Source organism: Pseudorca crassidens, chromosome 20, assembly GCF_039906515.1.
Source record: "Pseudorca crassidens isolate mPseCra1 chromosome 20, mPseCra1.hap1, whole genome shotgun sequence".
Lineage (NCBI taxonomy): Eukaryota > Metazoa > Chordata > Mammalia > Artiodactyla > Delphinidae > Pseudorca > Pseudorca crassidens.
Window position 1 is genome coordinate 36132526 of NC_090315.1, and position 27815 is coordinate 36160340.

The 27815-nt window shown below is 49.3% G+C and overlaps 1 protein-coding gene and 1 long non-coding RNA gene across 5 annotated transcripts in view; one reads left to right on the forward strand and one right to left on the reverse strand.

Moving 5' to 3' along the window:
- Positions 1 to 12852: 12852 nt before the first annotated feature.
- LOC137214446 (uncharacterized) lies at positions 12853 to 27553 on the reverse strand. Its single transcript, XR_010938911.1, has 5 exons — positions 26303 to 27553; positions 23582 to 23671; positions 14137 to 14183; positions 13668 to 13775; positions 12853 to 13143 (listed from the first exon to the last, which is right to left on the reverse strand). It is a non-coding gene; the product is annotated as an uncharacterized lncRNA (long non-coding RNA).
- NDRG4 (NDRG family member 4) overlaps positions 27091 to 27815 on the forward strand; it is a 42307-nt gene continuing 41582 nt past the window's right edge. The window contains exon 1 of one of the 4 annotated variants that reach the window (XM_067718272.1): positions 27091 to 27200. The gene's annotated coding sequence lies outside the window, so the exon portion shown is untranslated. Of the gene's footprint in view, positions 27201 to 27436; positions 27556 to 27815 lie in introns of those variants that run through there. The other 3 variants (XM_067718274.1, XM_067718270.1, XM_067718273.1) reach the window with 3 other exon arrangements.

Below are 27815 nucleotides of genomic sequence, written 5' to 3' on the forward strand. Positions count from 1 at the left end.
TTTATTTCCGCTCTGATCTTTATGATTTCTTTCCTTCTGCTAACTTTGGGTTTTGTTTGTTTTTCTTTCTCTAGTTCCTTTAGGTGTACGGTTAGATTGTTTATTTGAGATTTTTCTTGTTTCTTGAGGTAGGCTTGTATAGCTGTAAACTTCCCTCTTAGAACTGCTTTGGTGCATCCCATAGGTTTTGAATCGTCGTGTTTTCATTGTCATTTGTCTCTAGGTATTTTGTGATTTCCTCTTTGATTTCTTCAGTGATCTCTTGGTTATTTAGTAACGTATTGTTTAGCCTCCATGTGTTTGTGTTTTTTACGTTTTTTTCCCTGTAATTGATTTCTAATCTCATAGCATTGTGGTCAGAAAAGATGCTTAATATGATTTCAATTTTCTTAAATTTACTGAGGCTTGATTTGTGACCCAAGACGTGATCTATCCTGGAGAATGTTCCGTGCGCACCTGAGAAGAAAGTGTAATCTGCTGGTTTTGGATGGAATGTCCTATAAATATCAATTAAATCTATCTGGTCTATTGTGTCATTTAAAGCTTCTGTTTCTTTCTTTATTTTCATTTTGGATGATCTGTCCATTGGTGTAAGTGAGGTGTTAAAGTCCCCCACTATTATTGTGTTACTGTCGATTTCCTCTTTTAGAGCTGTTAGCAGTTGCCTTATGTATTGAGGTTCTCCTATGTTGGGTGCATATATATTTATAATTGTTATATCTTCTTGGATTGATCCCTTGATCATTATGTAGTGTCCTTCCTTGTCTCTTGTAATATTCTTTATTTTAAAGTCTATTTTATCTGATATGAGTATTGCTACTCCAGCTTTCTTTTGATTTCATTTGCATGGACTATCTTTTTCCATCCCCTCACTTTCAGTCTGTATGTGTCCCTAGGTCTGAAGTGGGTCTCTAGTAGACAGCATATATATAGGTGTTGTTTTTGTATCCATTCAGCCAGCCTTTGTCTTTTGGTTGGAGCATTTAATCCATTCACATTTAAGGTAATTATCGATAATGTATGTTCCTATGACCGTTTTCTTAATTGTTTTGGGTTTGTTTTTCTAGGTCCTTTTCTTCTCTTGTGTCTCCCACTTAGAGAAGTTCCTTTAGCATTTGTTGTAGAGCTGGTTTGGTGGTGCTGAATTCTCTTAGTTTTTGCTTGTCTGTAAAGCTTTTGTTTTCTCCATCGAATCTGAAGGAGATCCTTGCAGGGTAGAGTAATCTTGGTTGTAGGTTCTTCCCTTTCATCACTTTAAGTATATCATGCCACTCCCTTCTGGCTTGTAGAGTTTCTGCTGAGAAATCAGCTGTTAACCTCATGGGAGTTCCCTTGTATGTTATTTGTCATTTTTCCCTTGCTACTTTCAATAACTTTTCTTTGTCTTTAATTTTTGCCAATTTGATTACTGTGTGTCTCGGCGTGTTTCTCCTTGGGTTTATCCTGTATGGGACTCTCTGCGCTTCCTGGACTTGGGTGGCTATTTCCTTTCCGATGTTAGGGAAGTTTTCAACTATAATCTCTTCAAATATTTTCTTGGGTCCTTTCTCTCTTTCTTATCCTTCTGGGACCCCTATAATGCGCATGTTGTTGCGTTTAATGTTGTCCCAGAGGTCTCTTAGGCTGTCTTCATTTCTTTTCATTCTTTTTTCTTTATTCTGTTCCTCAGCAGTGAATTCCACCATTCTGTCTTCCACGTCACTTTTCCGTTCTTTTGCCTGAGTTATTCTGCCATTGATTCCTTCTAGTGTATTTTTCATTTCAGTTATTGTATTGTTCATCTCTGTTTGTTTGTTCTTTAATTCTTCTAGGTCTTTGTTAAACATTTCTTGCATCTTCTCTTTCTTTGCCTCTGTTCTTTTTCCGAGGTCCTGGATCATCTTCACTATCATTATTCTGAATTCTTTTACTGGAAGGTTGCCTGTCTCCACTTCATTTAGTTGTTTTTTGGGGTGTTATCTTGTTCCTTCATCTGGTACATAGTCCTCTGCCTTTTCATCTTGTCTATCTTTCTGTGAATCCAGGGACTGAATTTATGTTGGGAATTTATTTTGTCATTAGTGCCAGAGCAGCCAGGCCATCCAAATGTTGGCCCCAGATGCTGCAGACTTCCTCCGATGCCAGAAGAGAGGAGATACCCTGGGAGCCCCCAGGCTTCACACCTGTGTGACAGGCACCTCCCTTCAGCCCCCTGGGGCCCCACCCAGCACTTGGCCAAGCGAACTCTCAAGGACTGATAATTCTTTGGCACTTTGTTGTCTGATGGAGCTGGGTGGTTTTTACAAATGCAAAGCAAGTTAGAGTTTGGAGAGAGCCAATTCCATCCTGGTTCCTCTTTTACAGAGAGAAAGCCAAGGCTAGTTTGTGTAGACTTCAGAGTTCTCTAAGTTATGCTTTGTGGAATAGCCTCATGGGAAGTCTCTGTGGGGGCTTCCCTGGTGGTGCAGCGGTTAAGAATCTGCCTGCCAGTGCAGGGGACACGGGTTCGAGCCCTGGTCTGGGAAGATCCCACATGCCACGGAGCAACTAAGCCCGTGCGTCACAACTACTGAGCCTGCACTCTAGAGCCCGCGAGCCACAACTGCTGAAGCCCATGTGCCTAGAGCCTGTGCTCTGCAACAAGAGAAGCCCCCACAATGAGAAGCCTGCACACCGCAACAAAGAGTAGCCCCCGCTCGTGGCAACTAGAGGAAGCCTGGGCACAGCAACGAAGATGCAGTGCAGCCAAAAATAAATAACTAAAATAAATAAATTTAAAAAAGGAAGTCTCTGGGCATTTTTCACTCCAGCCAACGGCGGGTGTGCTGGGCCAAACCAGGAAAAATGCTTCCACACAGGGCTCACACATACTTGTATCGGAAGCACTAGATTCGTTTCCTAGGGCTGCTGTAACATAGTACCACAAACTGGGTGGCTTAAAACAATGGAAAGTTCTTGTTTCTCAGTTCTGGAGGCAGGTGGTCTGAAATCAAGGTATCAGCAGGGCCAAGTTCTCTCTGCAAGCTTCAGCGAAGATCCTTCCCTGCCCCTTCCAGCATCCGGTGGCTCCCGGCGACCCCTGGCATTCCCTGGCTTGCAGGTGCATCCCTCCAGTCTCTGCCTCTGTCATCACACAGCATGCTTTCTGTGTCTCTGCATCATCTTCCCTTTGCGTATGTCCATCTCTGTGCCCAAATTTCCCCTCTTGTAAGACCACCAGTCCTATTGCATCAGAGCCCACTCTACTGGGGGCCCTCTTCTTAACTTCATTACCTCTGCAAAGACCCTGTTGCAAAATAAAGTCACATCCACGGGTACCAAGGGTTAGGACTTCAATATCTCTTCTAGGGACACAATTCAACTGTAATAGGAGCTTTCTACCGGGAGACAGAATGAAGCAGGTAAAAAAGGCCTAGGGATGCTGGTTCCGTTAGCCATGTCCTAACTGAGATATGAGGGCACCTGGACAGGCAGCCCTGCAAACTAGTATTCCTGGCTCCCCCTGATTATGAATTGTAGAAGGAAGGGCTGATACAGGGCCCAGTCTCTGCACTGACTCTTTTTTTAACTTAAAAAAAATTTTTCTGGCCACACCACAGTGGCATGCAGTACTTCCCCAACCAGGGGTTGAACCCAGTGGAAGTGCGGAGTCTTAACCACTGGACCACCAGGGAAGTCCTCTGTACTGTTTTGAGAGCCTTCCTCAGACCCAAACTTGCTTCCCTGACTTGGCAAAGCAAGCCCCGGAGTCCCTTCGTCACCTGCCTCAGGATCCAGTTAGCAGTTGTTATCACTTGTATCAGTATTACTTATTCCACCCTCACTCCTTCCCAAAGTACTCCTTCTACCCCACACACGGCTTCCCCTGAGAAGAGCTCTGGTTAATTAATACGACCTTCCCTCCGCTTGCTGCATTTCCAATGTGCCATGGTGGCCTGTACGCACCGGCATCCCAGGCAGCCCCCCGGCACACCAGCCCCTCAGCCTCACTCTCCTCGCAGCTCTCGGCCGTGGAGGGTGAGGCTACCCCACTCCCGGGCCTCGCTGCCAGGGGAGCCTGTGTGCTTGGGTATTTTCTGGTTCCAAAACATTGCCAGTGACCTGCTCTCTCTGATCCTTAATGACACTTCTCACTTCAGTAAAGATTTGCAGATGCGTCCAAATCCACCACCTGGAAGATACCAAGAACCGTTATGTCCCATTTGAGTGGGGCCACTCGGGCTAATCGTTTCCGCAGGGGCAGTGGAGGGCCTGCATTGCTTCATCCCAGGGTCTTACATCCTTGACTGGAAGCATTCTCCAAGCCCACTGCAGCCTAGATAGAAAACTGCAGCGAGACTTTCCATTAGGTGGTTCTAGAAATGCCACCTTAGAGAACCATGAACTTGCCCGCGAGTGACAGGACTGCAGGTATTAAACTGTGTGTGCCATGCTGTCCCAGGCCTGCAGGCGAGGGCCCTGGCATCACCCACTCCATTTCCCTCCATACCGTCCCCGGAGGGCACTGCCATTGCCCAACAGGTTCTGGGAGATAGAAAGGAGAAGAACCATCCTGAGGGAACTGAGGTCAGGGGCAGCACATCTGCAGCAAGGGGTACAGGGCTGCTGTGCCAACTCGTCCATTCAATACACTGTGAGCAGTGCCTTCTGGAATTGGGTTCTGGCAGCAGTGCAGAGGCCTGGCAAGGGTGGGGCAGACATCCGTGAGTGAAGGAGAAGTTTTCTGGAAAGGAAAGTGAACATCTCATGGGAGCTGTATGATATGACGGAGAATGGTCACTAGACTGGAAGTGCCTGTGCCATCTGTACCTGGACCTGCTTTGTGCTCAAAAAGACGTGAACACTTTTTGGAACTTCAGTGGGCTGTGTTTCTTTGAGACGCTGCACCAGGATTGGATCACATGGGTGTTAGAGCCTCAGTGGGGTTCCATGTGCTTTGCCCTCTATAATCCTCATAACCACCCTGAGATGATGGCGGTGGTGTTATTATCCCCATTTTACAGATGAGAAAACCTAGGACCAGGCAGATTAAGTGACTGGTTGAAGATCTCCCATGACTGGTTTGTGCAGAGCTGGGATTTAGAACCCTGGCCTGGACACGTCACCTCTTCCCATCTCCTCGGTGACGTGTTCCTTGAGTCAGAATGGCCCAGCCCAGACTTGGGAATCCGGTGCTCCAGGGCCTGGAATTGGCCAGAGCTCTCAGAGCCATAAATAGACCCCATTCCCAGTGGGATGTGCTGTGTGGAGACACCGAGTCTCCTTGCAGCCCAGGAAAAGCATCAGCAATGCCCACAGGGAGAGTCTGCAGGGCTGCTCCCCCCCGCCGCCCCCCACCCCCGGGGAGAGCGTGGAGCTGCAGGTCCCACAGGGAAGGAAAGCCAGCCCAGCCTGGCTTTGTGCCTTTCTCCATTTGGCCTAAGAATGGAGGACACCCTTTGGATACCCCAGGACTTCACGGGCCGTGAGGGCCACAGTGGCCAAGAGGAGATAAATCTGAGTGCGTCCTTCTCAGTGGGCTGTCGGCGTGAGATTACAAATAAGTGACAGTTTCCATAATTACTGTGCTGTCTATTCTGAAGCGAGGGTGGATGCGGGTCAGGGCTCTAGAATCAGCGCCGGGTTCAAGTCCTGGTGCTTCTGTGGTGTTGGCCTCATGACCTCAGGCAGGTGAGCCAGCTGGCAAGACTGACCTTGGACTCGGCTCACCCTCACGGCTGCTTTCCCTCCAGACCAGCACCCACCCAACCCCACCCAGCACCCATCCCCACAACCAGCACACGAGTGGTGCCAAGACTCGCAAGTGGTGTGAACCAGACTACCTAGCACCTCCCATGAAGACATGCCCAGAGTTTGGGGCTCAAGCAACCTAAACAGGAAAGGGAGGAAGACATCCTCCAGATCAAGGGAGCCCAGAGCCTTCTCCGGGGTGGCTGGAGAAGGGCCTACACCAACCCACAGGACCCCCCCTGCCATTCCAGTGACCTCTTAGTCACACACTGCCACATCCACTGAACATCCACTCATCCATCACGTGCTAATAGGGAGCCCCCCAGTCTTATGGCATTTTGTTACGTCATCCTGAGCTAAGACGGTGCAGCTCCAGGCACAGAGTGTGTTTCTGAAGCCTCTGGTTCATTTCCATCATTAGGTTCAGGGCTGGGCACCAGTCAGCCAGGGAGCTGCACCCACCACCGTCAGGTTCTCCAGGGCTGATGACTGACACCGCATTGCCTGATTGCTTCCAAGGAACTGAGCCCCCAGCTTATCAGCCACTTGGTACCACACTCCCCATGCGCAGCCCTGAGCTGGCAAGGGTCTGTGCCAGGTCACTGTTCCCACATACCTTGCTCCAAGGGAAATCTCTGCATGGCTCCCAGCTCCCCAGGATCTGACATTTTAAAGCCTCCAGCCCCTCCCCCAACCCAGGTTGAAGGGATGCGTCAGGAACTCACTGGGTACGCAAATGTATACGTGTGTGTTCATAACACAATAGGCTGGATTCTTTCCTGATGTTTCACTTCAGACTGAGGTCTGCTGCAAAAGAAGACACTGGGAGGGGCTCACACGTGAGAATAGGATTCAGTTTCTGGAGGGTGAGAGGCCAGGCAACGGATGCCTGTCCAGAGAAACAAGGTGTCCCAACAGGCAGGTGTGCAAGCACAGCAACAAGAAATTCAGACAATGCACAGGAATTAAGTGCCTGTTGTTTGCCAGGCTCTGTGAGGGGCTCTGGGATACAGGCAGGACACAGGCCAGGGAGGCTTAGAAGTCAAGCTGTAGAATCAACCACCCCTGCTCCAACCCTGGCTCCATTTAGCATCTCTATGAAGCCAAGAACATCTTTTTTTTCTGCCAACATCCATTCTCAGCCCCTCTGGTAACTATACCCCTATTGTTGTCTGGGGAACCATCCCTCTGGTTCACGTTGTCCCAGAGAAGCTGACGTCAGGCCCAGTTCCTGGGGAAGAGTGAGGGATCCCCTCACCCTGAGCCAATCACTGGCTCCCAGGAGCAGGCAGGCACGTGACCAAGCCGGGGGCCCTGGTCACAACCCTAGACGCCCCTGAGCTCCTGCCAGACCTGAAACCAGAGAGGAGGTAGGGACCACTTCCTGTCTCCATCTGGCCGCTAGACAGAGCCCCAAACTGAAGCAAACACAAGGGAAGCAAGAACCAGAGACGGGCGGAAACTGAGGCCTGACAGCATGTGAGTCTTGGGTTAGCCATGCCTGAAATAGCTGCATCCCCACACCTCTCAGTTCAATAAGTAAATTAATTACCTCTTTTCTTTTAAATTGCCTTGTATAAGCCAGATTAAATTAGGTTTCTGCCATGTACAACTCTTCCAATACACATACGTACCCAAAGCAATTGCAGATTTATGAAAATGGAGAATGAACCAAGACAACAGTGTCTCCAGGTTGTACTTGGTTACACACGGTTGGTGAGGGGTAACTGATAAGATGCCGATTTGTGGTTAGCGTTGGCGAATGTCAGATGTAGGCAGTAGGGCTTCTCATCTAAGTGGCTTTGTGGATACCAGATAAAGTCTGACCTTTCCCCTTCTTTTTTTTTTAGGAGTTTATTCATTTATTTATTTATTTTTGCTGTGTTGCGTCTTCGTTTCTGTGCGAGGGCTTTCTCTAGTTGTGGCAAGCGGGGGCCACTCTTCATCGCGGTGCGTGGGCCTCTCACTATGGCGGCCTGTCTTGTTGCGGAGCACAGGCTCCAGACGCGCAGGCTCAGTAGTTGTGGCTCACGGGCCTAGTTGCTCCACGGCATGTGGGATCCTCCCAGACCAGGGCTCGAACCCGTGTCCCCTGCGTTAGCAGGCAGACTCTCAACCACTGTGCCACCAGGGAAGCCCTCCCCTTCTTTTTTGAGAGTGCCTCACAGGCAGACTGGTTACTCCTTGGGTACCCCAAGGGGTAAGAGCCTCACCTATCACTCTAGGGACCCTGAGGTTAGAGGTTTTCAACTCCCCACCCTGACAGCCTGCAATGGCCATAGCTCCATGCAGATTCACTGACCCCTGAGCGAGCACTTTCAACTCATCCAGGAACGGGATTCTTAGATTAAAAGAGGGGCAGGGAAAGGCACATTTCTGGAGAGAAGGCGACCTGAGCAGGAGATGGAATTCTGCGTGCATGTGGGGAGGGGCAGGGTCTGGCACCCAGAGGTGCTTAATAAACTGGTTCTTCCATAGATATGAATGAGTTAATGAGCAGACCTCACAGAGGGGCAGAGTATAGAGATGGTTATTATATAGGGAATTTCCTAAGATCTCAAAAGGCCTTGGGACATCAGTTGGCAAAATGTGCCTCAAATTCGTCAGATTTCTGCCATATTTGCATGCCACCTGACTGTTATCTACTTAACATTTTTCTTTAAAGTACCCCCTTTTTTAACTTAAGTATACCACTATGGCAAATACATGTACAATCCAGATGCAGTGATTCTAAGCCTGAGGCTGGGCTCTTTGCTCAAAAGGATTAGCCAGAGCTAGAGAGGCATTAAAGACAGCCAGCACCGAGCAGAGACTTCCTCTTTGCGTACTCAGCACTGAAAGGAAAGACTTAACTTGATATTTACTGCTATTTAATTATATGTTAGGTTATTCACTCAAAATCATCATGTATATCTTCTATATCCCAGGAAATACCGGCATAGCTCGAGGATGTTATGAATTCAGTTCCAAACCACTGCAATGAAGTGAATATCGCAATAAAGCAAGTCACAAGACTTCTTTTGTTTCCTAGTGCATGTAAAAGTTATGTTTACACTATACAGTGGTGTGTTATTTATCGTAATGTTTAATTTAAATGTTTAAATTATTTAATGTTACAATATTGCAAGAATTACTGAAACATGACAGAAGCATGAGGCGAGCAAATGCTGTTAGAAAAATGGAACCTATAGACTTGCTCAATGCAGGGTTGCCACAAACCTTCAATCTGTATAAAATGCGATGTCTGCAAAGTGCAGTAAAACAACACACAATAAAACCAGGTATACCTGTATGTCCTGAGCTGCCGGGACACTCAGTACAAAACTGCAGGACACTGCCAATCAGTGGCCTGTGGTCTCAGGGCTGTGCCCTTGGCTGGTCTAGTGAACCATCCTGCCACCCCTCTGGATTACCTGTGGGGCTGCTCACTTTCTTTAGGTTGAGGTCCTGGGTTTTTCTCCTTGATTCACAGGAGGCCAGCTGGTGCTTGGATCCTAGACTGGGTTGTTCAGGACCCTCCTGTTGAGCTCCCCATCCTGCTACAGGCTTATTAACTATCATAATTTCAAAGTAGTGACGAACAAAAACAATGTTTCAAGTTATCTGTAACACTTACGGTGATATGAAAATATCTGTGAGGGACTTCTTGGTGGCGCAGTGGTTAAGAATCCGCCTGCCAAGGCAGAGGACACAGGTTCGAGCCTTGGTCCGAGAAGATCCTACTTGCTGCGGAGCAACTAAGCCCGTGCGCCACAATTACAGAGCCTGCACTCCAGAGCCCGCTAGCCACAACTACTGAAGCCTGTGAGCCACAACTACTGAGCCCGCGAGCCAGAACTACTGAAGCCGGCGTGCCTAGAGTCTGTGCTCCGCAACAAGAGAAGCCACCGCAATGAGAAGCCCGCGCACAGCAATGAAGAGTAGCCCCCGCTCACCGCAACTAGAGAAAGCCCGTGTGCAGCCAAAAATTTAAAAAATAAATAAATTTATAAAAAAATCTGTGATTTCTCGTGCAGCAAAGACACTAATACTGCTGAGATGACTATGGTTTGTTGCCTACAGCTATAATTAAGGGAAATGCTGAGTTGAGTTAGAGGTTAGTGAAAAGAAAGATAGAATCTTTTTTGCTCATTGTTTTAAAATGTAGATTTTATTATCATTCAGATATGGTAAGGCCAACAGATCAAGAGATGATTGCCATTGAAAAGATAATTTGTGACTCCCAGATCCCAAGAGGAGGGGTCACACTGTGCCATGCCACACGGGGCCACACGGGGAAGCACCAGGGAGGGAGAAGGAGCGGGAGGAAAGCGTGGGGAAGAGCCTTTACCGTGGTCTATGGGAAAGAGGCAGTGATGCAAGGTAAGCAGGCTTAGGATTGGCTAGTTTGAATCATTTCAACGGGCTCTGGGGTGTAGAGGCTATTCTGGTTGGTACCTGCCCCGGGGAGATTGATGTACAATGGTTCAAACCCACTTAGGAAGAGGGAAGAGTGTTATCTGATAGATCTAATTATACACCTACACAATGACCCAGAAAGTCCTCTTAGCTCTTTAGCTAGGAGAAATGAAAGCATAATGCTCACCAAAAAAAAAAAAATTGCAAAAAAATGTTCATAGCAGCTTTTTTTCATAATAACCAAAAACTAGAAATGGCCCCAATGTCCATCAACAGGAGAATGGATAAACAAACTGTGGTTTATAATGGAATACTACTTGCCAATAAAAAAGGAACAACTACTTGGCAATAAAAGGAACAAACAACGATACACAAGCTAACATGGATGAAAAAAAAGAGTGGATATATGTATATGTATAACTGATTCACTTTGCTGTACACCTGAAGCTAACACAACATTGTAAATCAACTATACTCCAATAAAAATAAAAAAATAAAGATCATTGTAAGCCTCAAAAAAAAAAAAACACGATAATATGGATGAATCTCATAAACATGTTAAGTAGGAAAAGCCAAACGAAAAAGAGTATATTCCATTTATACGAAATTCTAGGACAGGCTAAGTCATGCACAGGACAGCCCCCAAGAACAAAGAATTATTTGGACCAAAATGTCAATGATGCTGAAAATGGTGGGGAAAAAATCAGAACAGTGGTTGTCTCTTGGAGGATGGAGGCAAGGATTGCCTGAGGAGGGCCATGAAGGAATTTTCTAGGGTAATGGTAAGGTCTCATATTTTGATTGTAGTTTGGGTTACACAGGTGTATTCATTTGTCAAAATTCAGCAAATGTGTACTTAGGATTTTCGCCTTTCATTGGATATAAATTTGATTAAAAACAAAAAAATTGAACATTAATGAATGACAAGTGTGCTGAAGTATTTAGGGGAGTGCAGTGATGCCTGTAATTTGCTTTGAAATACATTAAAAAATAAGGTGGATTGATGGATGGATAGAGGGATGGATAGATGGATAAATATATCTAGGTAATTATTTTTTCTTTTTTAAAATTTTATTCATTAAACTGTAGTTGAATTACAGTATTGTATTAGTTTTCAGGTGTATGGCTTTAGATTCTTTTCCATTATAGGTTATTACAAGATATTGACTATAGTTCCATGTGCTATGCAGTTGTCCTTGTTGTTTATCTATTTTATATATAGTGGTGTGTATCTATTACTCCTAATTTATCCCTTCCCCTTTGGTAACCATAAATATGTTTTCTATGTCTGTGACTCTGTTTCTGTTTTGTAAGTGAGTTGATTTGTATTTTTTTAGATCCACATCTAAATGATATCATATTTGTCTTTCTCTGTCTGACTTACTTCACTTTGTATGATATTCTCTAGGCCCATCCATGTTGCTGCAAATGGCAATATTTCATTCTTTTTAATGGCTGAGTAGTATTCCATTGTGTGTATATATATACATATATATATATATACCCCACATCTTCTTTATCCATTCATCTGTCAGTGGACATTTAGGTTGTTTCTATGTCTTGGAGATTGTGAATAGTGCTGCTTTGAACATTGGTGTACATGAATCTTTTTGAATTAGAGTTTTCATCTTTTCCAGATATATGCCCAGGAGTGGGATTGCTGGATCATATGGTAACTCTATTTTTAGTTTTTTTGAGGAACCTCCATACTGTTCTCCATAGTGGTGGCACCGATGTACATTCCTACCCGCAGTGTAGGAGGGTCCCCTTTTCTCCACACCCTCTCCAGCATTTATTGTGTGTGGACTCTTTGATGATGGCCATTCTGACCTAGGTAATTATTTACATTAAATTTTCTCCATTCATATGGTTAACGTGGCTTCTGTTGCCCACGTGGACCTTCCTGGATACGTCCATTGAGCAGCCATTCTAAAAGGCAAATGTGATCATGCCACTTCCCTGTTCAAGACTTTTTAATAGCTCCCCATCGCCAACCAGATAAACTGCTTAGCCCATCATTCAAGGCTCTTCAACATACAACAAACACACACATTATATACTCTAAGTTGTAGTCACAGCCAGCAACTTGCTATTTCATGAACACAATTCTAGCCTTTCTACAACCACTACCCCCAGGAGAGTTTGTACCTCCTCTTCTCTTTGCCTGGAATGTCTTCCTTCTCCTCCTGGAATGTCACCTGCTCCTCCTGGTAACTTCAATGTGTCAGTTACCTCCTCTGAGAAGCCTTCCTTGATTTTTCTCAGGGAGAGAAAAGAATTGCCTCTTGCTGGGCTTCCCTTGTGTCCTCCCAGAGCACTTATCCAGCTGTGTGAGTGCTGGCACCACTGCCTTCTCCCAGAGCAGTGGCTGCTCAAGGCTGGGGATCCATCCCTGCCCCTTACTGAAGCCTGTGAACCTAGAACTGCCTGGCATTGGGCAAAACTCAATTCGTGTCTGTTAAGTGAAAACCTATAGAAACAGATCTACCCTTCAGTCGATTTGCAAATTTAAGTCAAATCATGCCCAAGGGTAAAGAAGAACAGTATCTAAGATTTAACAAACAATAAAGTTAACGTTTTAAAAACTCAGGTTCCATCCCATTTTTTAAAAATTTATTTATTTATTTACTTATTTTGGGCTGCGTTGGGTCTCCATTGCTGCACGTGGGCTTTCTTTAGTTGCGGCGAATGGGGGCTTCCCTTCGTTACGGTGCACAGGCCTCTCATTGTGGTGGCTTCTCTTGTTGTGGAGCACGGGCTCTAGGTGCATGGGCTTCAGCAGTTGTGGCACGTGGGCTCAGTAGTTGTGGCTGGCAGGGGCTTCCCTTCGTTGCAGTGCACAGGCCTCTCATTGTGGTGGCTTCTTTTGTTGTGGAGCACGGGCTCTAGGTGTGTGGGCTTCAGCAGTTGTGGCACGTGGGCTCAGTAGTTGTGGCTCATGGGCTCCAGAGCACAGGCTCAGTAGTTGTGGCGCACAGGCCCCGTCGCTCAGTGGCATGTGGGATCCTCCCAGACCAGGGGTTGAACCCGTGTCCCCTGCATTGGCAGGCAGAAACACAAAAATTATTTTACAAACATAATTGTTAGCCTGGGTCTCGTTTTCCCTCTTTGCACAGAGTTCTACTCATTTTCAGAGAGAGGTCTGCTTCTCGGAGTGGCTTTAATAAATTCATAAAAGGTCATTTGACAAGTTTATAAAAGTTCATTTAACAAATTCATAAAAGCCAGACTTGCCTTGACACTTTGCCAGAAGGGTCAGTTTCCTCTTATTGCATGCATATTATTTTTAATTCTATTTTATTATTAAAATTATACATGCTTTTGTAAATTAAAAACAATGAAAAGTAAAACAGATAAGAGATGGGTAAAGAAGAAACTAGAAACTTCCTTAAAATCCACTACCCAGAAATAACCATTTTAGCATTTGGTGGACAGAATGCGCCAGTAAGAACCCAAGCTGACTCTTTTAAAAATGATCCAGTACTTTAGATTTTTCATGATTTCAGACTGTCTTTCTGCCTGATTGCTGAGCCTGGGCACACAGACAGTCAGGGCCTTACCTGTGGGAAGGAGACACCCCAGTCACAAAACACAGGTCTCGGCTCTGAGATCCACAGGGGTGGTGTGAGCATGGGTTCAAAGAAAAAAACAACAATGGGAAGATATCTCTGGAGGGTAATGAAATGACAGTCCAGTGAACATGTTTCAAAAGCACACTCATTTTTGAAAGATAGAGCTATTAAATTAGCAAAAAGGAACACATTAGACCCCACAGAGCTGAGTTTCCAAATGTCTTTTTGAAATAATTAACTCCAGGCATCAGGGATCAAGTATATTCACTGCAAGTGGGAAGTGGCTGCGGGACCTGAAGCTGGAAGGTGGCCCTGGAGAAGGGTGTGTGGAAGAGGGCTTGGGGAGGGGGCTGTGTCAGGAAAATAGGCATTTCCACCAACATGAGGAAGCTCTTGGGAAGAGGCGTGAAGAGCACAGGCTTGGAGATCTGGGCTAGAGTCTCTGTCCACCACTTACCAGCAGTAAGATTGCTAGTGAATTTCCCCAAGCTTTGATCTTCTCATCTATAAAATGGGGATAATCTCAGTTACTAGTTCATAGGATTATGGTGACAAATATATAGAACATTTCAGATGGATTAGCAGTCTGTGGTCAGCAGTTAATGCTTGCAGGTGATTCCTGTGGTTGCTCCTAGGATGAATGAGATGGAAGAGGTTCATAGCCAGTTCTGGAGTAGGAGGGGACAAAGCACCACCAGCGTCACCAAAATGACTTGGAACCTTAGAACCAGACTTGCTGATTCACTATAGGCAAGGAATCATACAGCAAGATTAAAGCAGGCAAAGTTAGCCTCAAGAGCCTCTGAAAAAAATAGATTGATCCTGGTGAACTAGTCAGCTATGGCTGCAATAATGCTGTGTAACAAACCACCCACAAATTCAGGGGCTTACCACCACAAGTGTTTGCTTTTCTTGCTCAGGGGTCTGCATGCTGGCTGGGGCAGTTCTGCTCTAGTCCACAGGGCATTGTCAGGCCTGCTCCCTGCACCTCATTCTGTGGCCCAAGGTCTGTATGTGGCAGCTACCCAGTGTGTGTCCTTTTCAATTCAATAGGCAGGAGTTCAAGGGCAGGCTCTTCAAGTTGGGCTCCCAAGTCTGGGGAAGACTTTGCTGGGATCCAGCTTTGCTCACTCCCCTGTGCTTCCAGGGAGGGGCATCCACAGAACAAACGTCAGTTGTCCTGGGTCCAAGAATAGTTACGGTGATTAATTAAGCTACAGAATTAATTAATTAATTAATCAAGCTACAGATACCAGCAATGCTAAACTGGAGGAAGTGGGAGGTGGTGAGGTTTGGGGAAGCCCACTCGTTCCATTCTCAGGGTCCTAGGATGGAGGACAAGGAAACAGGACTCTGAAAGGACTCCTTCCATGGGCATCTGGAAAAATCCCCAGCCGGTGGATTGGTGTCTAATTTCTCACAGTGGGCCACCTGCTTTGGAATCGTTGAGGAAGATTATTAAAGTCACAGATTCGTTGGTGCCTCTGGTCCCTCCTAACCAGGGTCCCGGAGTCAAGGCTTAGGGGCTGTGTGGGTCACAGAGTCTCCAGATGATTCTGAGAAACTTCAGCTAATCACTCAGGACCTGGGAGTTTTGAGTTTAAAATCGAGGAGGAGAAACAAATGCCTGCCCTCTGGTTTTATGTGCTAACATGTACCAAAAGCCTTAAATTCTGAGGAAAAGGGAAAATGTACAAGAAGTAATTTCCTGGAGTTTTCATTCTCATCTTCCAGAATTCCATGGCGCCAGCCATGATGTTAAGCAACTATTAACTTCAGCTATTGACCATTTTACGGACATGGAAACTGAGCTGAAGGTGACCCAGCTGCTGCCTAGACACCAACCAGTCGGGTCTGCAAGACTTTAGCTTCTGCTTCTCCTTCCCCGTCCCCAGGTGCCCTTCCTCCCAAGAGTTTGTGATCCAAATTAGTCCTTCCTTGCCTAGAGGAAGGCAGGATAGGGTGCCTGGTCAAAAGGTGTGTATCAGCGTTCGCTGTCCCTCAGGCCCTGCGCTAGTTGCTTCACAGGAATTCTCGTCTAATCCTCCACTCAGGGAAGTAAACAAGGAGGCAAATAAGGACAGAGAGATTAAGCAACTTGCTCAATGTCTCACAGCTCTAAGGCTGTGGGCTCCAGGGGCCTTGGGGATCCTGCTCCCAGCCTTAGCTCTTTTTTTAAATTTATTAAAAATTAAAAAAATTTTTTTTGGCTGCGTTGGGTCTTCGTTGCTGCACGTGGGCTTTCTCTAGTTACGGCGAGCAGGGGCTACTCTTCATTGCGCGTGGCTTCTCTTCTTGCAGAGCACAGGCTCTAGGCTCGGGGGCTTCAGTAGTTGTGGCACGCAGGCTCAGTAGTTGTGGCTCGCAGTCTGTAGAGTGCAGGCTCAGTAGTTGTGGCACACAGGCTTAGTTGCTCCGCGGCATGTGGGATCTTCCCGGACCAGGGCTTGAACCCGTGTCCCCTGCATTGGCAGGCGGATTCTTAACCACTTCACCACCAGGGAATCCCCCCAGCCTTAGCTCTTGACCTAAGCACCACTTCCCAGTTGCCACGGTGACTTAGCTTTTGGCTACAAGACCCAGAAGAGGCAACTCAAACGTGTTCAACTGTGAGCTCTTAAATCCATGCCCCTCTCCTGCTCCATATATAACATAAACACATGCCCTCCTCTCATGACACACATGCACACACATGCACATACACACACCATCCTCCCGTGCACACACACACTGGTGATTCGAGCCAGGGCTGTGATAAGGGGATGGTGAGTTTGGACTGTGCAGCTGCCGCTGCTTTTCTCAGGAAGCCGGGAGCTCACTGGATGTGTTGACTGCCTTGGCAAAGAGGAAAGTGCTCACAAGTCAGCAGAGGGGACTGGCTGTGCCACACCCCAGGGGCCTGCCAAGACCCAGAGAGGCTTCGAGGGGGAGGGGAGAGAGGAGAGCGAGGTCCTTGGTCCTCGCCATGGGATGCAGCAAGGTCACAGCTCTAGCAGGCAGCATCTGGGTGCCTACAGGAGGTAAGTAATGGGCCATAAATAATGCATCAGGGTGAGGCAGGAGCTGGTGGAAGAGAGAGACTCTGGATTTGGAGCCAGGAGACCCAGGAAGGAATCCCACCCTTGCTTTGAATTGAGGAAGGCTGGGACCTCCGTCTCATGAGCTGTTTCCCAAAATGTAAGCCAGGGGTACTAATCATAATGACTGGCCACTGTGAGGATAACAAGAGAAAAGAGGATGCAAATGAGTGTGAACAGAAAGGTCTTATCTAAATGTGAGGTGGTCTTATTGCTCTTACAATCGTTATTCCATCTAGAGGCAGTAGAGCGCAGTGGGTAAGAATAGAGACCCTGGAGCCCCCCTGCCTTTGTTTAGGCCCAATTACTGGCAGTAACTTTACCTTTCTAGACCTCAGTTTCCTAATCTGTAAAATGGGAATAACGATGGCACCCATCACATGGAATCATTATGAGGGCCGAACCAGTTAAGGATGCCTTGTACAGTGCCCAGCACAGTGGAGAAAGACACAAGAGCTGGCTATTCTCTCCTCTGGTGGATTGGTATCATCATGGTACTTACACAGTAGGGCTTGTTATGGACGGAATGTTTGTGTCCCCCAAATTCATATATTGAAATCCTAATGCCCCCCTGCCAATGTGATGGTATTTGGAGTTGGGGGCCTTTGAGAGGTGATTAGGTTATGAGGGTGGGGTGTTCAGAAGTGGGATTAGTGCCCTTATAAAAGGATCCCAGAGGGCTCGCTCTGTTCCACCTCCTCCTGCCCCATGTGAGGACACAGTGAGAAAACAGCTGTCTGCAACCTGGGAGAGGGTCCTCCCCAGGACCTGACCATGCTGGCACCCTGATCGCAGACTTCCAGCCTCTAGAACTGTTTATAAGCCACCCAGTTATGGTATTTTGTTATAGCAGCCTGAGCCGACTAACAGCTGTTAGGACCTGCCAGCAGAGGTACAGACTCAGTGCATGGTGTCCCTTCTGCTTATGGAAGCAGCAGGCGTTCACCCAAAGATGGCATCCTCAGGCCTGAGGCCATGGGCAGTCCAGGATGCTGACTCAACCTGCCCAGCAGCACTGCTCACTCACACCCTGGGGCTCCCTTCCCCTAGAAGGCCCCTCATGTCATTCTCTGTGACCCCACTCAGCCCAGCCTGCCAAGCCAATGGCTAGGATCAAACTCTAACCCATCCTGAGACTTGAGACCTCCCGATTACGCCGCTGATGTAGTAAATCCAGAATATACAAAAATACTTTTTTCTCGTATGTCTTTCCTGATAGTGAGTGGGGTGCATACAGTAATAATCTAATTCAGCTCAACAGTCATTTAATAAGTGACCTAGGTGTGCTCCTCAGCGTCAGGCATTGGGCACCGTACTGGTTTTTATTGCTGATGTGAAAAATTACCACATTAGTGGCTTAAAACATACAAATAAATTTTCTTATAGATCTGGAGGCCCAGAGTCTGGAATGGGTCTCCCTGGGCTAAAATCAGGATGTTGGCAGGGCTGCATTCCTTTTGGAGGTTCTAGAGGAGAATCCATTTCCTTGCTTTTTCCAGCCTCTAGAGACCATCTGCTTTCCCTGGCGTACGGCCCTTTCCTCCATCTTCAAAGCTAGCAGTGCCACCAAGCCAAGTCCTCATGCTGCCGTCTCTCTGGTTCTCTCCTGCCTCCCTCTCCCGCTTTGAAGGATCCATGTGATTACATCGGACCCACTCAGATAATCCAGGACCATCTCCTTCCTTTCAAGTCAGCTGAGAAGCAACTTCACTTCATCTGCAGCCTTCATTCCCCTGTGCCCAGTAATGTAACATATTCACAGGTTCCAGGGATGAGGACGCTGACGTATGTGACCACAGATCATTCACGGTGAGCCAAGTGCTGCATTGGTACTTTGCAGTCATTCACTCACTCACTCATTTATTCAACAGATATTGGTGGAGGGCTCCCACCTACTGAGCTCATCGTAAGTACCAGGCCCAGTGCTGGATGCTGAGGCTTAACAGCCAACAAGACACAGTCCCTGCTCTCAGGAAGCTCATAGTCCAGGGCGGAGATGGACCGGCACACAGACAACCACTGTACAGCTGAGCCAGTTACTTCACTTCTCTGAACCTGTTTCTTCATCTGTAAAATCAGAAAAATATAACTATAGCTCTCTCTCCAAATGTTGGGAGATTCAAATGAGATAACGTATGTAGGTAATGCTCTTAGCACTATGCCTGGCATATAGTAAGGGTTTCTTAAATGGCAGACTATTATTATTGGTATTATTATTGAGAATGTGGTATGATGGAAGCACAGAGGAAGGCAGTCAGGGAATCAGGGAGTCAGGTGAAGTCTAAATTGACACCCCCAGGGATGAGCAGGATTAGCCCAGGGAAGTGTAGGAAGTGGAAGGAAGGGGTCCCTGGGCAGAAAGAATGCACGTGCAAAGGCCCTGTGGTGAACAGGCCTCTCGATCCTCATGATACCCCAATAGCCCACCAGGTCTCTTCCTGCTGTGTACATGAGTTGTGCTCCCACTCCCAAAGTCCAGAGGCCAGAAAGACCTCCTGGCTTCTAAACACCCAGCTCCAAGGCAGTACTGCACCCACTGTACTCATCTCGAGGATCCCACCTACCCCCACACTTTGTACCTGGAACCACAAAATTCATTGTCCTAACAGCCACTCATCAGTGGCCCCCTACTAGGTGCTGGGCCCTGAGCTGAGGGCTCTTCAGTTAGCAACTCACTAACTCCTCACAGCTATATAATTAGACCTGTTGGAGAGAGGAGGAAATTCTGCAAGTGGGTGAAACTTATCCGAGGTCACCCAGGTAGTAGATGGTGAAACCCAAGGCTGTTCTGACTCCCCATCTCAAGGCCCGATCAGGCCAACAGCCCAGGCCTTTGATGGCTCAGCTCCATGCATGGAGGCTGGACCACGAGGAAACGAGATGAAGTGGGACCTTAGAAGAACATCTGGTCTACCCTAGAGTTTGAACTAGGGGTGCCTGGAGCCTGAGGTAAGGGCCAGGGCAGGGGCCAGGGCATTTGTTAAAAAGAACAGGCTCGTCTCTTTCCCAGGATAAGCTGCAACAGCAGCAAGGCGCAAGAAAACAAAGGACAAACTGGCTTGGACACTTAAGGAGGGTCCCAGACTGAGCCCTCCCACCCTCAGCAAAGCCTGGTCCTACCCAAGAGCGGGGACACCCGACCCAGAGCTAACGCAGGAGCCAGAGGGAGCTTCTCAGCCTATCTGTTCCTTGACTGGGGACAAAGCTGTGTGGACAAACAAGAAAAGCATATATGTCAGAGTCTTGGTATACACTGGTGGCTCCTGGCCCCTTCCCTCATCTTCAAAGCCAACAATGTAGGGCCACCTGTTTTCTCTTGGGGAGCGCTAACCCCTATCACATCATGATGTCCGGACTACCTTCTTGGAGCTAAACTTCTTTTCTTTTATGAAATCATGGTGATAATAGACGACAGTGTGCGTGTGCTTGTGGCAAAATAAATGATTGGTATCTGTGCAGCAAGGGGTTAGCTCAGCAGGCTTGGATTGCTCGAATCCTGGACTTTCCAAAGAAAGGACTAGTCCTTGGTGCTCCTGCTGCCTGGCGGGAGTGTTTGTGTGTGTTTCAGGCCTTGGGCCACACTGTATGGGTCTGACCAGATAGTTAACACTCACAGTGTGACCTCTGGGGAAAGCCTGTGTTGGAGGCCCGAGGCCCTGGGCCACACTGTGTCAGTTTGACTTCTGGGGGCCTGGAGACTGAGTAGCTTAGGTCAGTTGCGCAGGTGCTGCATGCCTATGTGACCGACTCTCAGTAAAAACCCTGCACTCCAAGGCTCAGGTGAGCGTTCCGCGGTTGGTACTCTGCTTGTGTTATCACACATCAGTGCTGGAAGCATTGACTGTGCCCCTGTGCGACTCCACTGGGAGGGGCACTGGAAGCTTGCGCCTGGTGTCTCCTGGACTCCACTCGTGCACCCTTCCTCTTTACTGATTTGATCCGTGTCCTTTCGCTGCAGTAAATGGTAACCATGAAGGAAATGGCTTTTCTGAGTTTTATGAGCCCTTCTAGCAAATCATCAAGCTTGAGGGTGGTCTTGGGGACCCTCAACACAGCATCCTCTGTCGGTTCCTCAGTTTCTATTGTCTGGAAACTTGGTTGGAACCTCTGATTCAACCCAATCCTGTCATTGTGGTGCTGAGGAACTGCAGCCCCCAGAGAGGGAGGTGTGCCCGGGGCAGCCTACCATAGGGTCCGCCCTAGGTCTGGGGCATGGCACCCCAACTCTGGGCATGGCTTTAGCTCAGGCCTGGGGTGGGGCTGGGACAATCACCCTGTAGAAAGGGGGCCATTCTCTCCAGAACTGCAGGACAAAGGCTTCTCCAGACACGTGTGTCCGCTTTGGAAGGAGAATGGCTTAGCTCTCCTCCAAAGAGCAAATCTTAGCTTTTCGTCTGCTTTCTGCAAATTCACGTCTACGTAAGAGCTCCCTGGGGCCCAGGGAAAGCTGTGCCTCCTCCCTGACCTCTTGGTCCTCCCTTCCCGCTGAAAGTGGGGTTGATCAGGTCCCTCAGGCTCACGACTGGGGCCAGCAGCAGAGTTAGGATCAAGGAAAGCCTGGAGGGCCACCCAGCACCCGCCAGGAGAGCTGTCTTTCCCTGGAACACTTCCTGTCCTTCAGGGGAAACTGAGACAGGGAACTCTTAGCTCTGGACCTTGTGACAAAGTGTGGACTTAAAAACATTCCTGGGCTTCCCTGGTGGCGCAGTGGTTGAGAGTCCACCTGCCAATGCAGGGGACACAGGTTCGTGCCCCGGTCCAGGAAGATTCCACATGCTGTGGAGCGGCTGGGCCCGTGAGCCATGGCCGCTGAGCCTGTGCATCTGGAGCCTGTGCTCCGCAACAGGAGAGGCCACAGCAGTGAGAGGCCCGGTACTGCAAAAGAAAAAAAAAAAAAAACATTTCTGAATCTGGGGCCAAATAGTTCCCTTCAGGACTGCCTTGGGTGTGTTTGTTTTTTTAGCTTTTTATTTGAAATAATTATAGATTTACAGGAAGTTGCAAAATAATAGAGAGAGGTCCTGTGTACCCTTAACTAAGTTTCCTCCAGTGGTAACACCTTACACATACAAGATCAAAAAAACTCAGGCTTTAAAGTGAAATTAGCACAATTGGGAAGGTGGGGCTGGCAACCACTCCACTCCTTCTCCGAGATTCCCCCAAGAACCTGCATAGGTGCGAAGCCAATCGGGACACCACACACAGGTCTCCTTTCAAGGATGGATGGGCTGGCATTGGCGGAGATCAGAGACCAAGCACCCAGGCAAAGGGAGGCTGCAGAGTGGCCTTAGGAGGTCATCCAAGAGATGTGGGCAAAGCAGCATCTTGGGGTAAATTGCTAGCAACACTGTTTCCAACAATGCAAAATTGGAAACATCCTAAATGCCCAACATGGGATCGGCTAAGAAAATAATGAAGCATCCACACAGTACAGTGCAGCTATTATTATTACATTGCGGAAGAATAGTTTTTATCAGGGTAAATGTTCACGATATACTGGCAAGTGAAAAAAGATTGAGTGGCAAAAATATGTGCAGTATGATTCCTTGGGGGGAAACACACACACACACACACACACACGGACACACACACACACACACACACACACACACACACACACAAATGCTGAAGGACATACCCCTCCCCTCTGTCCCAATGTTAATATGTTAACACTGGTTATCTTTAGGCAATGGAATTATGAGTGATTTTAATTTTTCCTCTGCATTGAGTTTTCTGCATTGAGCATATATGACTATTGGAATTTTAAAAATATATTATCAGACCTACCCCTTGCCTGGACTCAGCACATACTGGGGCTCCATGTGTCGTAGAGCTTCCAGGGGAGGTGGAAGGGCATTCTCAAAGGGACGGGGAGGAGGTTCTGCTGTCCTCTTGGATCGGGGAGGACAGATTGGGGTGTCTGGAGTCTCCTGGAGAGCAAAGGGCAGGCACTGAAGGGGGAGGGTCTTAACATGTTATGGGAGAAAGGGGGTGGCAACATAGCCACTGTGTGGTCCAGGGTGGCCCAGGAGCGGGGAGCAGATAATCTGGTGGCTGGTGAAATTCCAGAGGCAGCCTGAGACCAGACACTCACCGCTGCCTACTTGCTCATTCCAGCTTCCTCACCATCTGCTCACGCACACCCAGCCTTCTCCACCTAAATGCACGAGCTCCTGTCAGAGGGCAGGGCTGCAACATGCTCAGCTCTGTGCCTCCCTGAGCTTAGCATGGGGCCTAGCTGACCCACTGTAGGATGGATGGATGCTCTCCCCCGAACACCCTCTCTTCTATCTCCATCTGCTGACCTTCTACCTCTCTGCAGGCTCAGATGCCCCTACCTCCATGAAGCCCTTGCTGACCGCTCCAGGCCCCCCGTGTACTGCACGGTAACCTCAATTGCACATGTTAGCAGAGTCCGCCCAGTACCCAGATTATGGCACTCTGAGGTGGTTTCCTCCATTGGGGCACAAACCTGAAAGGCAAGGTCAGTGCCTGGTCTGCTCTGGTTCTCCAGTGCACTCAGCACAGGGCTTGGCACCAAAGAGGCACTCAACCAAGCCTATAAAAGAAGAGAAAGGATCCTCTCTTCTCTCCCTGAGGCCATCTTACTCATCATTAGTGAGGGGAGTGTTTGTGGGGACAGGGGGACAGTTCCTGCTCAACCTCCCCCTGCTAACAGAGGGAGATTCAATGGCCCCAGGCTCCCCTGCACCCCTGACCCCACCTGCTGCTGCTTTTCACTTGCTCCCAGTCACGGTCACAAGGGGACTGGAGAGGAACGGTGACTCAGCCCAATTCATCACCACAGTGGAAAAACCCAGTCACCTGTCCTCCTGGCAAAGGGACCGGAGCTGCCTCTGCATCTGGAAGGGCAGCAAGCCATACTTTTCTCAAGGTCCTTTTGTCTTTCACCTGCTGAAAAATCAAAGAGTAAAGGATGTAGGAATATTATCACTTGACACTGTAGACTTGCAGTGTGATATGACTCTCAGTGACCCGGGATGGTGTGTTTCCTCCATGCCAGGCTCCGAGTTAAGTGCCCATGTGTGTCATCTCACAGCAGTTTCACAACAAGTCCATTATTATCTGAAGTGGGCACTGGCCACTCTTTTGGCCATCAGCATCTGACATGCCCTTCCTATGAGGCAGAGTCCACCTCCTACTAGAGGAACTGAAAACACATTTTTCCCAGCCTCCCTTGAAGCTTCGACAGAGTGCCTTTTACAGGCATCTCCAATCAGACATCACATTCCTGACTGTGAATTAGAAACTGGTGACACGAACAAGCCGAGACCAAACCAAGTCCATTCTGGTGACAGTGTGGCAGTGGCAGCAGCAGCCCCTCTGGCTTCAGAGGCAGCCATGGTCCTGATGCCAGCACCCCGTGTCCCTGCCCAGGGGCGGTGCTGGCTGCAGCATCTGTTCCCGGGGATGGCAGCAGTGGTTTTGACCCCAGACCAATGCTACAGGGTTGGGCCTGGCTCCTGAGGTCCTGAGGGCTGCCCGTCATCCTTTTAACAAACCCTGTTTTGCTTAAATCAGACAGTAGGTTTCTGTTTCCTGCAGTCACCCAGACTGATTCGGTAGCCTGAGTTTCCGGATGGGGAAATGAAGGCCCAAAGAGATGTTCAGACAGGCTGGGTCTCGTCTCTAGCTGAGGTACAGGCCAGTCTCCTCCCTGGTTTACAAATGGGAAAAGGGAAGTCCAGAGAGGGCCACAACTTTAGCAGCATCTTTCAGGTAATGAGGAGCAAGGCTTGAGGGATGTGACTTGGAGCCCCCCCCCCCCCGTCCCAGCCAACAGCTTGGCCATCTGCCACGCTTGGCTTTCCTCTGTTAAAAACCCTGCCACCCAGCCTGCCCCCAAACACCCTGCCTCCCTCAAAGGGATGAAGAAGAGCCCCGGAGCAGAAGGAACTGAGAGCGTGTGCTTCTGCTCACTCAGCTGGGACTCTTCTGCCCAGCATGACTGACTCCTCCAGAAGGGGTCAGGGCCTCCCTCCCTGCCTATCCCATGAGCACCTTTTCTTTCTTTTTTTTTTTTAATAAATTTATTTATTTTTGGCTGTGTTGGGTCTTCGTTGCTGCATGCAGGCTTTCTCTAGTTGTGGCAAGCAGGGGCTACTCTTCGTTGCGGTGCGTGGGCTTGTCATTGCGGTGGCTTCTCTTGTTGTGGAGCATGGGCTCTAGGCGTGCGGGCTTCAGTAGTTGTGGCACGCGGGCTCTAGAGTGCAGGCTGAGTAGTTGTGGCGCACAGGCTTAGTTGCTCCACAGCATGTGGGATCTTCCCGGGCCAGGGATCAAACCGTGTCCCCTGCATTGGCAGGCGGATTCTTAACCACTGCGTCACCAGGGAAGTCCTAAGCACCTTTTTTTAAAAAATAAATTTATTTATTTATGGCCATGTCGGGTCTTGTTACTGCACGCGGGCTTTCTCTAGTTGCAGTGAGCGGGGCCTACTCTTCGTTGCGGTGCGAGGGCTTCTCATTGTGGTGGCTTCTCTTGTTGTGGAGCACGGGCTGTAGGCACAAGGGCTTCAGTAGTTGTGGCACATGGGCTTAGTTGCTCCGCGGCATGTGGGATATTCCCAGACCAGGGCTGGAACCCGTGTCCCCTGCATTGGCAGGCGGATTCTTAACCACTGCGCCACCAGGGAAGTCCCCTAAGCACCTTTTCTTGATGCAATAGCTCCCTGGTAGGAGTGCTCCCTGGTAGTGTTCTCAGAATCACATTGCTTCATCATCTATTAAAGCTTTATTTTTTAGGGGTTTAAATCTTCAACCTAACCCCCCACACACAAATGCCCACTTGGGGTTCATGAATTATCTAAACCAGATGGATTTGTCTGCATTAGTTCAAGTCTATGGCAGACACCATTCCACACACAGATCTGTCTGTGTGCAGATGTGTCACAGTGTCAAAGCTCTCATTAGGCAGCCTTTTACATCCTCCTGGGGCCTGTATTCCAATTCAGAACAGGCTAGGCCTCATGAATTACGTTACTAGAACATCAACAGTTAGTTTTATTCAATAACCAGGCCTGAAATTATTGGAAAGGATAGAATTCAGAAAAGCCTGAAAGAATCTATAATGCAATAATAACAGTTTTATCCTCAGTAATCACAAGGACTGTTTATTGAGCACTTCATCCATGTGTCTGGCACTATGCTAAGCATTTTATGCCATCATTTAATTCTTAGGAGCCCTCTGAGGTCAGCATTATCCCAGTTTTACAGAGTATAACATGAAGCCTCAGAGAGAGTAAGTCATACGGCCGGGAAATTATAGAACCAGCCTGTACTCTTAAGGACCGGTTCCAGGCTTGCATATGTAGAACCAGTTTCCTGGACGTTTTGGATGTAGAGGTTTACTCTGTCACCACCTCCCCTCATCATCCCTTTACAAAGGAGGAAACTGAGAGGCAAGAATTTCCCCAAGGTGAGCCCCAGAGTTGTAAGGAGGACCCAAGCTTGCTGCCTTCTGTGCAGTTTATATACTGCACCCCAAGCAGGAATGTGCACCCCATCTGGGGCCACCAAATCTTACCAGCTTCCTAAACGTTGCAGAGTCGGTTAATTCAAAGTCATAGTAGCTTTCACGGAAGCCTGGAGCCGAGGGAAAGCTGGGACCTCATTACAAACCAGCCCACTTAAAGGTTCAGTGAAGGGGGAGACGCACTGAAGGATCCTTTGACGTCTCAGCCGGCACCATCCCGGACCTCCCAGATGACCTGGTCCAACACAGTCACTCTGCACCGGAAAGGCTGGAATCGGGAGGGGCAGAGCCCCGCCCAAGGTCAGTGGCAGAGCCTGAATAGAACCCCTGTCTCCAGGAGCCCTCCTCTTGAGCTGTCTTGCCCAAGTAAATTTTTTCAGGTCATCACATTTCCATTCACCCTACAGTAGGACTCCATCCAGGGACTTTGGTGTTCCCTCTTTTGGGGTAACAGGTGTGAGAGCAACGTCACTGGGCCTGACCAGAGTGAGCCTGAGCACAAAAGGGGTCCCCAGTTCCCTTTCCTGCTCGCTCAGATAATGGAGGGTGAATGGGGGAGAGCAGGGACCTCGCCACATTCGGGGGGAGGGGGCGGGGCAAGGGCCCAGAACACCTCTGGCTGGAATCACTCCCGCATGAGTTCCCCAAGGAAACCCTAGGGCTCTGAAAACGGGGGACGACGACCCAAATCCCCCTCAGCGCCTGGCTCTTCCCAACCCCCAAGGGCTTTTCCCCAGCAGCTCCCAGCTGGCGACAGGGACGGGGGAGGGGGTGCTGTCTCCTCCAGGCTCCTGGGGAATCTAAACAAAGACTGGGGCAGAGACCGCTCCCTCCCGCGGGAGCCCGACGCCACGCGGCTACCAGGGGACTGGCGGCGCGGGCGGGGCCTCCCACCGCCCCCGGCGCACTCCGAGCAGCGGGGGACCCTTCCTCCGGGCGCCTGCAGGAGGTGAGGAGCAGGCCGATCGACCCGGGGTCTCCGCTAGGTTCGGGTGTCCGGGGGTCTAGCTCGCCAGCCCACTGGGCACTCCAGCCGCAGCGGGAGGCGGAAGCCGAGTGCGCAGAACCGCCTCCCGGGTCCAGACCCCAGGCCCGGCCCAGCACCCGGGCCGAGCGCCCACGCTCCCCGCGCCCTCGTGGGCACGCCCCCCGCGGCGCACCACCCCCGGCCCGGCCCCCGCCCCCAGCAGCGGCGGCTCTGCAGAGGGGCCGGGCGCTGCCTGCACCTGCACCCGCGCGTTGGCTGCAGCAGCGCAGAGGCCCGGCTCCCCGCCTGCGCGTCTGTCTTGCTCGCCTCACCCTAGGTGAGTCGGCGGCGCCCCGAGACCCATCTCCCCCCATTCCCCAGCCACTGCGGCCGCGGCCGGCCCCCCGCCCCGGCGCAGCCCCCGCGAGCGGGCCGCCTTGTCGCCGGGCCACACTTCGCCTACGAGGGCGGCACCCACCCCCTCAGCCCACTCCGCCCCGCTCGGGCTCTTCCTCCTCGCCTTCCCGGCCAGAGGCGCGGACCCCCAGGGCCACGGCCCCGCGGCCGCCCGCGCCTCCCTGATCGCGACATCGGGGG